At 42.7% G+C, this 12,978-nt stretch overlaps 1 protein-coding gene across 1 annotated transcript in view; it reads right to left on the bottom strand.

The window, feature by feature from the left end:
- MYO16 (myosin XVI) overlaps window positions 1-3,490 on the bottom strand; it is a 382,912-nt gene extending 379,422 nt beyond the window's left edge. The window contains exon 1 of the mRNA XM_035565595.2: window positions 3,306-3,490. The gene's annotated coding sequence lies outside the window, so the exon portion shown is untranslated. The remainder of the gene's footprint in view (window positions 1-3,305) is intronic.
- Window positions 3,491-12,978: the final 9,488 nt, after the last annotated feature.

Here is a 12,978-nt window from a genome sequence, read left to right as displayed (position 1 = left end):
GTATTTGCCGCATCCATTAGAAATGAAAACCTATCATACACTTCCTACAGCCACAGGAGTTCATACAGCACAACAGAATGAATGACTTTCTCAAACATTATTTTTCTCCTGCTGCAACTTACAGTAACCTCAATTTTCCAATGGATACACCCAGCCCTCTGTATTCAAACACTCGTTAACACCAGAGATGGCCAGAGATATTGTGACTAAAGCAGGGTGCTTGGTCAGAAAGTGCAAGTTCTGCTAAGGCAAAAGCCTTTCTCAGAATTGTGTTGCAAACCCAGGATGTCATTTTTGGGAAAAAAACAAACACAGTAACACACTGACCACATCTCAGCTACACTGCCCAGCAGCTGACACCTAGGTTTGCCACAATCAAGATTTGAATCCCGGTCCTGCACAGCTTCCTAAAGCTGCACTTTTTTTACTTTCCTGTTTTCCAGCCCCAAGGGGAACTAAGATCTCTGAAGTTGCATCACAGAGCTTTCAAGATCTCAAATATTTTAGGGAAGAAAACAATCACTCCGTGACCAAAGACATGTAACGGCCACATTAATGGTTCTAGAAATTCAGGAAAGTGATATTTTACAGTGAAACATTTACAATCAAAATCTGTAATCCAACCCTCCTCTGTTTGTATAATAAGACTGGCCATGAATCAGAGCACAACTTATTAACAATTACTCCACAAAAAGGATGTGTGAATAGCAATATATATATATATATATATATATGTGTGTGTGTGATGCTGTTTATTTGATTGCTGTGGCACATCTCTAAGAAGCTAAATGAATTAACAGCTAGGCTTGGCAGCACATGAAACACACACACCTTAGGGAAAATTAACAAATCTAAGTGCAAAGGTTAGTTAGCTGTTTGCCAACAATGTTCTTTTATTTCATTGATTCAAAAAAAATCTTTGCCTTTTTTTTTTTCCTTCACAAAGATGCAACAAATTGTACTTCACATGAAGCTGGCAGAGTCTTAAGCCAGCAGGCCTGGCCCACAAAATGGCAAGTGTCTCCAGCAGCTGTTATTGTTGACAACATGTGACAACATGGTATTTCCAGACATCATCAACAACATCCCCAATTACTGCTAATTTTGTGCAGGATTACAACATTTTCCTATGTTCATTAGCTACAATTATCTTAATAACAGTAGCAGAAAGAAGATGAAGTGGAAAAAAAAACACAGAATGTGCAAGTGAGGTTTGCTAGGCGACAATCTGGAAGACAGTAACAAGATACAGGCTTAACCTGAGATACAGGGCATTAGAGTGCTTTTGGACCGTGCTGCCTTTTTCATTTATTTTAAAGCAAACGGGAAGTTTTCTAGTTTGTCATTTATCACAGAATTGTACAAACAAAACAAGTGTTCAAGCAAACCTGGATAAAAGGATCATTTGGGTATGAAGACTATTTTCTGTTCTCTCTCACAAGTGAACAAAGCACTGTGGTGCTCATACGTTTAAGCAGGATATTTAAGCACATTTTCTGTGAAACAAGCAAACAAATCGCACTCTGAAATAGCTTGCTGGTTAGGACAATCAGGTGAGACGGAAGAGGCCCATGTCCAAACCTGTAATCCCTCTCGTTAGTGTCCCATTTATTATGGGCACTTATCTCACGATCATTTTGTCAGAGTTTCCACGTCTAAGCTAAGAAATCATTCCCCTCCAAACGAGTAAAATTGTGGTTGAAACTGTCATTCTGACAAAAATGTTTTAAGACAGCTTTAACCTAGATGGCTATTTTTCTTGGTACGACACCCTACATAAGCATGGTGTTTTATGGATACCTTCAAGCAAAGATCTGAATTTAGCACTCAAAATGTTGTTTTACAGGAGCGCATGCCAAGTGCTTTTCATCTCATTATGCTGGTTTGAAATAATAGTACTACTTAAAGTAACATCATGCTAGCATAAAATGCAAGAGTGATTTCAAAGCAGCACAATAAACCACTGTTTCACGATGGTCAGTTGCCTCAGCCAGCGTTACAAATTCCAAACCGCTCAAGCTCCATTTAATTCCTCCTGTACAATTTTAAAATATACTATGCCCTAGGCAGATTTATTGAAATCATTCTGTATACTCTACCCAGCTGGAATTATTTTGATCTTCCAATTAGAAGATTTTGGTCATTTACCCATTCTCCACATGTTCTGCATACCCTACTCCTAACATTATTGCTACTGCTTGCAAAATTATTCCATAATTAAGGCTCAGCTCGCAATGAAAAAAAAAATATTATAACAGAATATACAAAGACAGTTTCAGTCTGGAAACTTTCCAGTTCTGGTCTAACCTATGAAACATCAGACAAATCGCTTCCTCTCTGTTCCTTCCCCTTACAAAGTGCTTGCTGTACCTATGTCATCCCTTGAGGCCAAGGGCTGGCTTTCCCTCTGTATAATGTGATTTACAGCTGGGATTTCTCGAACGCTACTGTAACACAAAATCATTGCAACGGTTCAGAGCCCTGCTCCACCAACTACCCTAATCCCAGCCCTTGCCGGTACTTCTAATGGCATCCCTGCTGCTCCTCGACAATGCTCCAGCCAGGAGAACTTGTCCCATCACCGTGAGCCTGCTGTGTGCACACAGCTCCTCATCGCCAGCCTGTGAGATGTGCTCTGAAGTCTGAACTTACTCTACACCCAGCAAGAGGCCACGGTTTTACACCCCCAAAAAATCATTCGCAGCGTAAAACACTGCCTGAAAAGCCACTGCTTCAACACTGCCTGCTGGGTTTGGGTACAAAAAAGCCCTAATAACGAGCCTAACCAGCCTCGCCTTGCTCCTTTTCCACCTGGGGCACAGAACTCAAGTTCAAAAGCGTCCCTCGGGGGGTGAGCCGGCTTGTCCCCCTCCCCAAACACCCTACACCCACCCCTCAGAGGGAAGGAAAAGCCCCCCAGCCCCTGCCCCTCCAGGAGGGGGCTCCCAGCCGCCAGACGTGGGGCCGGGGGGGCGCCCGGCCAGGAGCCACCTGAGGAGGCTGGAGGGGGCGAGCCCAGCCGACACCTCCAATAATAACCAAAAAAAAACCAAACACATCTTTTATCAGAAAAACCCCGGCAGCTCAGTAACAGGCCGATCACGGCGAAGGGGGGCCCCGGCCGCGGCTGTCCCCCTCCCCACCACCCGCAGCAGCTCCCACCTTCCCCCGGGCAGGGCACGCACACAAAATAAAGACCTCTACAAATAAACGCGCTTATTCAAAATAAAACCACGAAGCCCCACAAAACGCACCTCCCTCCCCCGGGGGCCCCGCGGAGCAGCCCCCCGACCCCCGGCACTCACCTCAGGGGGACGCGGCCTCGGCGGCGGCCGGGGACAAAACCGCCTCTCCTCCGGCTGCTCGGGCACTTCCACTTTCTGTCGTGGTCCTTCTCCCCGGCACAGTGCTCCCTGCCCCTCGCCCAGCCGTGCCGAGCCGAGCCGAGCCGAGCCGTGCCGTGCCCGCTCCCCCGGCTCTGCTCGCAGACGCCTCCCTGCGGTGCCCGGGCAGGGGAGCGGCCCCCTCCGTACCGCCCCGCCCCGGTACCTGCCCGCTTTCTTTCCCTCCCCCCGCACCGCTTTTCTGAGTTTTTTTGCTGTTTTATTCCCCCTAACTTCATTGCCCGCCCGCCTCCTTTGGGGAAAGAGCCTGAGGGAAGGGGGCCATTGAGGTTGGAGGGGTCTGGATGGAGTTGAGCACAACAAAGACCCCCTTGGTTCCCCGCCGGCACGTAATGCCCAACAAAAGGGAAACACTGAGAATGTCATCGTTATCACCCCGTGAGATACAGGCTAAAAAACAACACTTCTTACGAGGTTTGTAGTTCAAAAACAAATGGCAGCTTGGATGAGTCTATTTCTGTCCCGGTACTATAAGCAGCTCGCTCACACCCTTCTGCTTTAGTGCTGTGTGTGCTGGCACTATAGGCAGAAAGCTTGCAGAAAGCATAAAGGCAGCAAAGCCACAAGTCTCTGGTGACAAAGAAGTCTATTGGCAGCTTATCGAGTGGGGAGACTGGCTGTTAAGACATATTGCTCACAGATGAGAAGCTGCTTAACTAGTGGCTGAGGTAAGTACCCCTTAATACACATCCCTGCATCCATTTTACTCCTCACACGTCCTGAATGGTGCTCACCTGACGATAGCACCTGCACCCACTGGAGGTGGGCAGTGTAGGCACACAGGCACCTGTCCCCATTAAAACTCAGCTGTGATCCAAACACAAGCATCCCACCTCTGAACCTCACTCAAGCTTTCTAGAGAAAAGGTGCTTTTCCAAGGTGCCGGCCATGTATCTGACCGCAACTAGCTTCGCACAAAGTTTTAGGAGTCCACTACCTGGTGCTGGAATATTCAGTGTCACTGCAGATGGATTATTCAAACTATAATCCAGATGAGTGCTCTCTCATTGGCAGGGGGATTTGGGAACAGAGCCCTCTCTGCCCTGCATCTGGAAGCTGAAGCCACTGCACAAAAGGAGTGAAGGAGCTACAAGGGCAGAAGGAGTGAGATGAGGAGAACCCAGCCTCTAGCTTTGTGACTGAGGGGCTCAGTTAGGAAATGTGCTCCCACGATAGGTTTTTATCCTGGTGATGCTCATAGTGGCAGCAGTGTAGACCCACGTTTGGCCTCCTGTAGGTTAAATGCCTAAATGATGTCTTCTGGCTCCTTGACAGCAGTCTGGCTGCCCAGACAGACATCCACCCCTAACAGGGATGGAACATCCTATTTGCTTTTTCCCAAAGCCTCATCACGCCTTGGGACCCCAATGAAGCACTATTTCAGAAAGTGAATTGAAACTCTTGGGGGGGGTGGGAAAGCTGAGGAAGGCCTGTAATGGCCCTCTCGCTTGCTTGCCAAGCACTCTAAATAATCAGCTGTTATGCAGAAGACAGGTAACTTCCTTCCTGCACTTGATAAGCAACTTTCATGCATAAGATCTGTCATTTTCTATTGATTTCAACTCAGCCCAGAAAGACTGATGTCTCAGGTGGTAAGGATCTCCTAGCAGCCTTTTGTGGTGCCTATTTCTTTCACTGCTTGAGTAATGCAGACTTTTACTCTAAAGTCACCTTCCCTGCTTCAAGGACTAGGGGCTAGGCATCTGTTGTGGTTTAGCCCAGCTGGCAACCAAACACCACACAGCCGTTCGCTCACCCTCCCCCCTCCCTCTCCGGGATGGGGGAGAGAAACAGGAAAGTGAAGTCTGTGAGTTGAGATAAAGACAGTTTATTAAGACAGGAAAAATAATAACAATAATAATAATAATAATAATAGTATTAATAGTAATAATGTGTACGAAATAAGTGATGCACAATGCGATTGCTCACCACCCGTTGACCGATGCCCAGCCTATCCCCGAGCAGCCGGCCCCCCCCTCCACCCCGGCTAGCCACCCCTATATATTGTTCAGCATGACGTCAGATGGTATGGAATACCCCTTTGGCCAGTTTGGGTCAGCTGTCCTGGGTCTGTCCCCTCCCAGCTCCTGCTGCATCCCTAGCCTGCTCGCTAGCAGGACAGAGCGAGAAGCTGAAAAGTCCTTGGCTTGGTGTAAGCACTGCTCTGCAACAATTAAAACATCAGCATGTTATCAGTGCTCTTCTCATCCTAATCCAAAACATAGCACCCTGCCAGCTACTAGGAGGAAAATTAACTCTGTCCTACCTGAAACCAGGACAGCATCTAAAATGGAAATGAAGCAATAGCTGTGCTCAGTGCCTCAGTTAAGGCACACCAGGTCCATACCTTTGCAGTTCATTTTGTTTTCCAAAGGCATGACGTACACTAACTGTATCCTATCTGACACATTAGACTTTACTTAAAAGCAGTCATTTCAAGCCAAAAAGAAATGTTACCAGTGCTTCTGAGGTGACCACATTCTAGCAAACACTGACATTCAAAAGTTTATTTACAAAGCTGGTTGTGTTGAAACTCGTTGAGGTGGTGCGTGTGTAGAGGAAAGTCCCTGCAAGCTGAAAGAGTTTCTCAAAAGTGAGAAAGCCAAAAAAGTTCAGAAGAACCAAGGCTACATACTAAGAAATGAATAGTTAATTCATTTTTGGTTCTAGGAAGAAGAGAAACAGGAGCACAGGTATGCAAAAAAGACCCCGTATCTTGACACTTGCTGATGCCACCATCACTTTAACACAGCACGGAAAAGTTTAGATCACACAGGACTCTCCAGCAGTGACCTGGGTTGCTGCTTTCACTAAGGCGTGGTTTTACAATGCAGCTAAGCTGGTTTTGGAGCTATCTGCTGCTCTAAAGGTGGCAGTCCTGCTCCTGACTCTTCCTCTGTTGGAGCAAAACCAGTAGAAAGCTAGCTTATTTCCATAGCTAGTTTAGCTTCTTGAACAGACTCTGAGAGTGAGTGCTGCGTAGCAGAGAAAGAAGCAGAGAGCAGCTGTAGTGCTGGGGAGAGGAGACAGGGACTGGGATTTGGGGCAGCAGGCAGCCACCAGTTTGATTTAACCACCCTGTGAAACTCACCTTCATAGGAAGAGCTCGGAAGAGAGGGTGTCTTAAACCTCGCTCCTCCTATGTACAGTATTTAATTTGCATGGCACAAATGGACTGTCAGACAAAGAAGGATTTTGTTACTTTATAGACAGGATGCACCAGCAGGCGGAGGGAAGACCTGACTCCTTGTGCGTGCCTGGAGAACTGATGACAGCCACAGGAGCAAGGCACTGAACCAAGGCCTCCCTATTCCCCCAGCACCCCCAGTCATTTTCCCCACACCTGCTTCTCTAGCACCAAAGTTCAGTGCCAGGGAGAAGCACCTGGCTGGCTCTTAACGTGACAGCACTGACAGCACATGCAGTGCCACTGCACTGCTGCCACGACCCATCAGCATCGTCTTGGCAGGAGCACAGGCTGCACCAGCATGGCTCTGCTGGCCCCTGCACACAATCTATCCCCAGCGTCTTTGCAGGGCACAGCACTGTGCAGCAGGCATACCAGCTCCCAGCACGCAGTCCGCATCAAAATATCATTGCAACAGTGAATAAACTATGGAATCATTCCACTAAACTGACAATATTTCATTAAAATAGAAATATTGTTTCTGGTTTTAAAGCGGATTTTTTCTCTATTAGCAGACTTAAATGGTCAGTTTTCCTTCACATCCAGTGTATACACACCCAGTTTCTTGGTGTTCATCTGTTTGCTGACCTAGTAACATGTGAAACTCAGCTTTTGCAAAGCCACAAATTAGAAGGCAACAACAATAAAAAAAATATGATGTATAAATTAGTTAATAATTTTTACTGTAGAAATAATTTATATGAACAAAAATATTAATTTGGGGTAAAACCTTTGTAATAGTGAGTTAAGATCACCCACTGGTGTTAACTGCATCTTTTCAATCTCCAGTATGAAAAGAATGTGGCTGAGCTATGTGCAGCCTATCAAGAATGCTGTTGCAAATATGTATGCATTCTTTTATTGATAGTTATGAATCTAAATTACTATCATATGTGACACTAACCTGCAAAGAAATGATTTCTCCTTGCTTCTCCGTCAGAGCATGTCATTATATATCCATTCAGGGGATGAAATCCTGAATCAGGAGGAATTTGAAATCATTTTGAACTGCTAATCAGCTCCTTTCTGTAACCTACTACTGGTGGGAAATTCCTGTGTGGGTACAAGTATCTTTGCAAATAAAAGTGTAGAGACCATCTATAAGAAGACATGCAAATTCCCATGGCATGAGCTTTACCAAAATGCCAAGCATGCCATGGCATACTGTGAATGTGAACAGCACTCCTCCTTGCAGTGAAGTTTCAGTCTGATGGGAAGAGGAACTGAACGTCTGTGGTTGTTTTGAGGCCGCCCTCCTATGTTCAAGGGGATAGGCTTTCACTTTTTCACCCTTTTTTACTCCAAATCAAGTCAAAGTAAAGTTCATGTTAACCCCACACTATTCTTAGGATATATTCAACTTGTATATTTCTTTTAGACGTCACATTTTCTATGGAAATATAATTTCAGCTGTGCATGTTGGAGAGGTGTATAACGTTGTCTCTTCTTGTCCCCAACAGCTATGGCACATACTATGTAGATGTGTTGGCTGCTTTTTAACGGAACAGTCATTGGAAAGAAAAACTTCTGTAGTTTGACAGCTTAAAGTTTAGGTAGGAGGTGTGAATCACTGCCTGAAAGCTGGGAGACACTAGTTTTGTGTGAATTGCATGGGGTGAAGTGAGGACAGCAACAGGTTTCTAGACAGAACCGTAGAAATCTCAGGAAAGTGGAGAAGCAGGGTCAGAGAAGATTGGAGACAAGGAAAGGGAGAGGGCATATTTTTAATGATGCCAAAAATACATGTTTTTCTAACTTTGAAGGCATTTCAGTTCAGCTGCAATGAAACATATAGGCAGGTTATGTCAAACAAATTAACCTGACAGGTAAGGAAGTAATCTACCATGGCTACAGACATGTTAGGTGATGCAAAAATATGAAGAGATGAAAGTGACCTAAAATAGACACATCAAAGGATTGCCCTCTATTGCTTGATATCGACTGACCACAGGAAAGACCACTATTTTTAAAGAAGAAGTCACATAGCATGATAAAAACATCGGGAATAGAGAACGGGGAACAGAGAAAAGGAAAAGGGAAAGGAGAAAGAGTTGTCCTTTCAGAACAGAAAACATTTTTATACGTAACCAACATACAACAGCCTGACTTCCATGGCTCTAGTGAATAAATGTCTCTGCTGAAGTTCTCCACCAAGGTTAACGAAACATTATGAAAGGTAGTCAAGGAGAAAAAAAATGTATCCATTCAAGTGTATATGAATTTCACAGTACTTTTGTGTCTGTCACTTCTTATTATATTCATCAGTGTTTATTTATTTTTCAGATTAGACAATGGTCTGCTCAGATTGCTTTCTTTCCACAATTCTATTAGCTAAATTCGTCAATAAGGACTTGTTTTCTAGATAAAAATTCTATATCCTAACCTGGAGAGTCATATATCATTTTCTATTCTGGCAGTGAACAAATTACAGGATTGGGTAGGTCATTTTGATACTGGTACAAGCAAGGCAAGTTAAAAAGAAAGTATCAAAATTTATCTCATGAGCCATATTCAAAGGTTTCCTTTTCCATTGCTATGGATTTTCTGTTTCTCTAGATCCATTCCGTACAGAGGATCAAATGCTAAGCTTGGGCAAATTGACAAAGCCATAGATTTCTATTCATGGGTTTGCATTAATTGAGGTCCATAGTATTTTAATACGCCACATATCTTCATGACAATAGTTTTGGGAAGTACAAGAATGGAAATACTGGAGCAGCTACTAACCTCTGAATAACACTGCTGCTGATGTGAATTTATGACTCCATAAGGGCCTATCACAACAATAAAACTACTGATTGTTGATGTGTTAATTGAGGATTGGATTACCAAGAGCTTCAGCTGCTTGGTGATGGCTGCATTTTAAATAATGAATTAGATGGCCTTGGCTTCTACAGAGGGAAATATGTTATGTAGGTAGCAGTAAATGCTCTGAAAACTTACATTTAGGCATTCTAGAGACTTGTGAAATGAGTATTTCAGGCAACTGTGACACAGATTCTTATCATGTACATCTCTATGTGAGTGATTTACGTACTGGGGTCAGGTGCAGAAAATTATTTTTAAGGTTGAAAACCACTAGCTTCATGACTGGTGTAACAATGTAAGGCAGGGGATATCTGTATTTAGCTGTATGTTGTGTAACTTTATTTTGTTCAGTTACATCTGGTTACAGTGTGGCTTTGTTTATTCTAAATTCTTAATGAATCATTTTTATAAACTCGTATTTTGAGAGTAACTTTTTATTCACTGGAATTACATCCAGTCCCTTAATACTGCCAGTTCAAAAGCTACTTTTGTCAGGAAAAAGTTTTCTCAAGGGAAGGGTGTGCAAAAAAGCAATCAGATTGCCAGAGCTTACACTTACTCTGTATTCAGTGAACTATAGTAAATAATAACGTGCATGCCCTTATCCTGCCAGAATTTCTAAATGGACAGTGTAGCTGCTGAAAATGAGAGGATCTATTCTGCATTATTCCAATGAGGATTAATCCCTAGCCTGAATAAGGCAGAGTCCTAAAATGAATATGTGTTTCTGATATGCCAAGCAAATGCCCTATACACTTCTTGTTCTCCATGGGTCAGCCAGCTGATCCTTTACTTCAAGCCCCCCACCCTTTCCAATGGTTTTACTTACATTCTACTGAGAAAAGGGAGTGTTTCTGCTGTCTTAAGAAGTCTGTAGGATGAAATTGTGATTTCATGGGCCTCTCAGAAATGCTGAATCTTTAAAAATGGTATTCATTTTCTTATATCCTTTTATCAGTTTAATACTGTCTGTAAATGCATTCAGACAAAAAATGTCATGATCTTGATGTATAGAAATTTAACTCTCATCTCACTTGCCACAGAAGCTTTCATTTTATTACTGATAAGCATATTATTTTGTAATGAAAATATCATACGGTGCTGCAAACATGAGCTCTAATGAAGCAGCTTACTCAGCAAAAGACACTATCTCAAATCATTGGCTGTATCTGTGCTCTCCTGCTACATGGCATGTGGCAGCACTCTGCAGGTCACATTCCTCAGATGTTTACATTGCTTAGTCAGAGGCTTTTTCTGGGCCACGCTCTTGGAAAAACATGGGGGAAATGCCAAAAATACATAACCCTTAAAATGTTCTTACATAGTTCAGGCAAACCACATCACTGCTGTGCTCCAAGTACTTCAGCACAGATAACCTAAAGCCATTTTCAGTGACTATTCTAAGGCAGAGATAGCAACGAAACTAAAGAGATGGGGGAGTAAAGCATGGCTCTCTTGGCAAGAGATGCATGAAGGTGTAAGTGTGAGGTACTTCAGAGGAACTTGACACCTTGCACACAATCACAAGTGAAGGAAAAGAGAGGGAAGCAGGAGAAAGAAGGGTAAAAGGTGGAGGACAAACACATCTCCAGAAAAAAATGATGATGATTAAACATCCTGTATCTCCGTATGACTTTATGCCATCCCCCACCATCATTGATAAACAGATAAAGACCTCATTATTCAGGGCCACAGCATCAACTTTGCCAGGCGCCCCTTTTTCCACATCCTAGGCAGTCACATCTGAGCAATCATCACTAATATTCTTCCACTCCACAGGAAAATCAACCTGGTTATCTCCAACTGGTGGTTGAACACTGTCTGTAAGTAGCTTGCTTACACTTTAGTTTAGCTTAGGTAATAGCTTAACAGCTGCTAGGTCTTCACAGTTTGGTAGCAGACTGAAACCACCTTTACGACAGTTTCATGGAGCTGTTCATAAAACTGGGAATTACTACATCCAACAAAAAAAGGTTTGATCTTCTGGATGCAGTGTCTTCTGGTGTGGGCCAAAGGACTAGGGATGGGCATGTGTCTTGTAGAAACTTTTTACACTAACACACCCATGCCACAGCCTTAGAGGGTCTTTAGGCACATTTCGTCTGCATAGATTGAGTGATTCTGAAAAGTGCCTATAATCATTTAGTTAAATGAATCTCAGCACATTTTGTTTAGTAAAGTAAAACTATTTTTTAATAGAGAACTAGCCAAGTTTTTGTCCAATTGTCTTAAATTCCAATAATTTTTTTTTTTATAACATTAATTGAAAACTTATTCTGAAAATAAATGGTTTGCTAACCACTTTTACATTCTTTAGGAAAACATGAATCACAGGTGAATTGCAGGTTTGGTTCCTGAAATTCTCTGGAGATCATTAACAAAACCGGTATTTTACTTGTAATCTTATACAGGGAATTGACAAATTCCTCAGATGACTTAACCAACCAGTTAGGCATAATAAAACATGACCTTTCCATTAGTTTTGGTAGATTTCTGACTTTGCAAACAACAAAGTAATCCTTATTCAAGTGTCTTACTAGTTGAATCAAAGCAACAGTTGTAAGTCTGTGAAGTTTGTACATTGATTTAGCTATACTTTTATATGTGTACAAAATTCAGTACTTGTGTTGAGCTTTAAATTAGCAAATTAATATTGACTTGAATTGTATGATTCAAATGAAATTAGATGAATTTACACATTCAGAAGAAGATTTTGGAATCAGCAAAGAAACGAATAATGAAAAAAATGACTTCTTGTCACTATAGCTCAGCAGACTAATAACTGTATATATATAGAAACCAGACACGCATTGATTTTGACAGTAATACTCATTCCAGATTCCAACACCTCAACAACTCAGGTGTTCATGAACCCTTTATCTAACCCCCTGCTATCTATACCAGCAGCTAACAAAGCTAGGGTTTAGACTGAGCCAGTTTGTCTTGTGCACCATGGCCTCAATTTCTTTCAAATAAAAAGCCAAAGCTCTTGCCACTGTATTTCCAATCCCCTTCTTACCATGACAGCCTTGACAAAATCACCTAGGAGCAGAGATGTCTTGCATTATCCTTTGCACGAGCAGAGTAGAGGGAGTCTGTCTGAGACTAGACAGCACACGTACAATAATAGTAATGAGACTTCTAATTCATTTCAGTGAGATACTATTTCAAATACACGGTGTCATCATTATTATTTCAATGAAAGAGTGCTAAGAAATGAATTAATTTATAGAGACATACGCAACATATGTGGTGTGTCACTCTTGTTGTCCATGGATTTTGTGTAAGTATGACTGAATAATTTTTTCCTCAACCTAAGAAGAACCAGGCTTTAAGCAACCAATGATGCATGTGAGTCTCAGCGGAGAAAAAACTGACTGTAGGGAGCTCAGGAGATGTGTTCAAACTCTGTGAGACAGAAGCTAGCCCGAACAGTATGGTGACATATTGAAAGTCTTCAACTTCAATATCCTGTCCCCTAAAAGAAGGATATATCATATAGAGAATTTTGTTTGTGGGGGAAGCTTGGCAAAATGCTGTTTCCTTCTAAGCTAGTTTCTGAAGCAAACTTTGTATGTT

Source organism: Cygnus atratus, chromosome 1 (genome assembly GCF_013377495.2).
Source record: "Cygnus atratus isolate AKBS03 ecotype Queensland, Australia chromosome 1, CAtr_DNAZoo_HiC_assembly, whole genome shotgun sequence".
NCBI lineage: Eukaryota > Metazoa > Chordata > Aves > Anseriformes > Anatidae > Cygnus > Cygnus atratus.
This window is presented reverse-complemented; position numbering and strand designations above follow the sequence as displayed.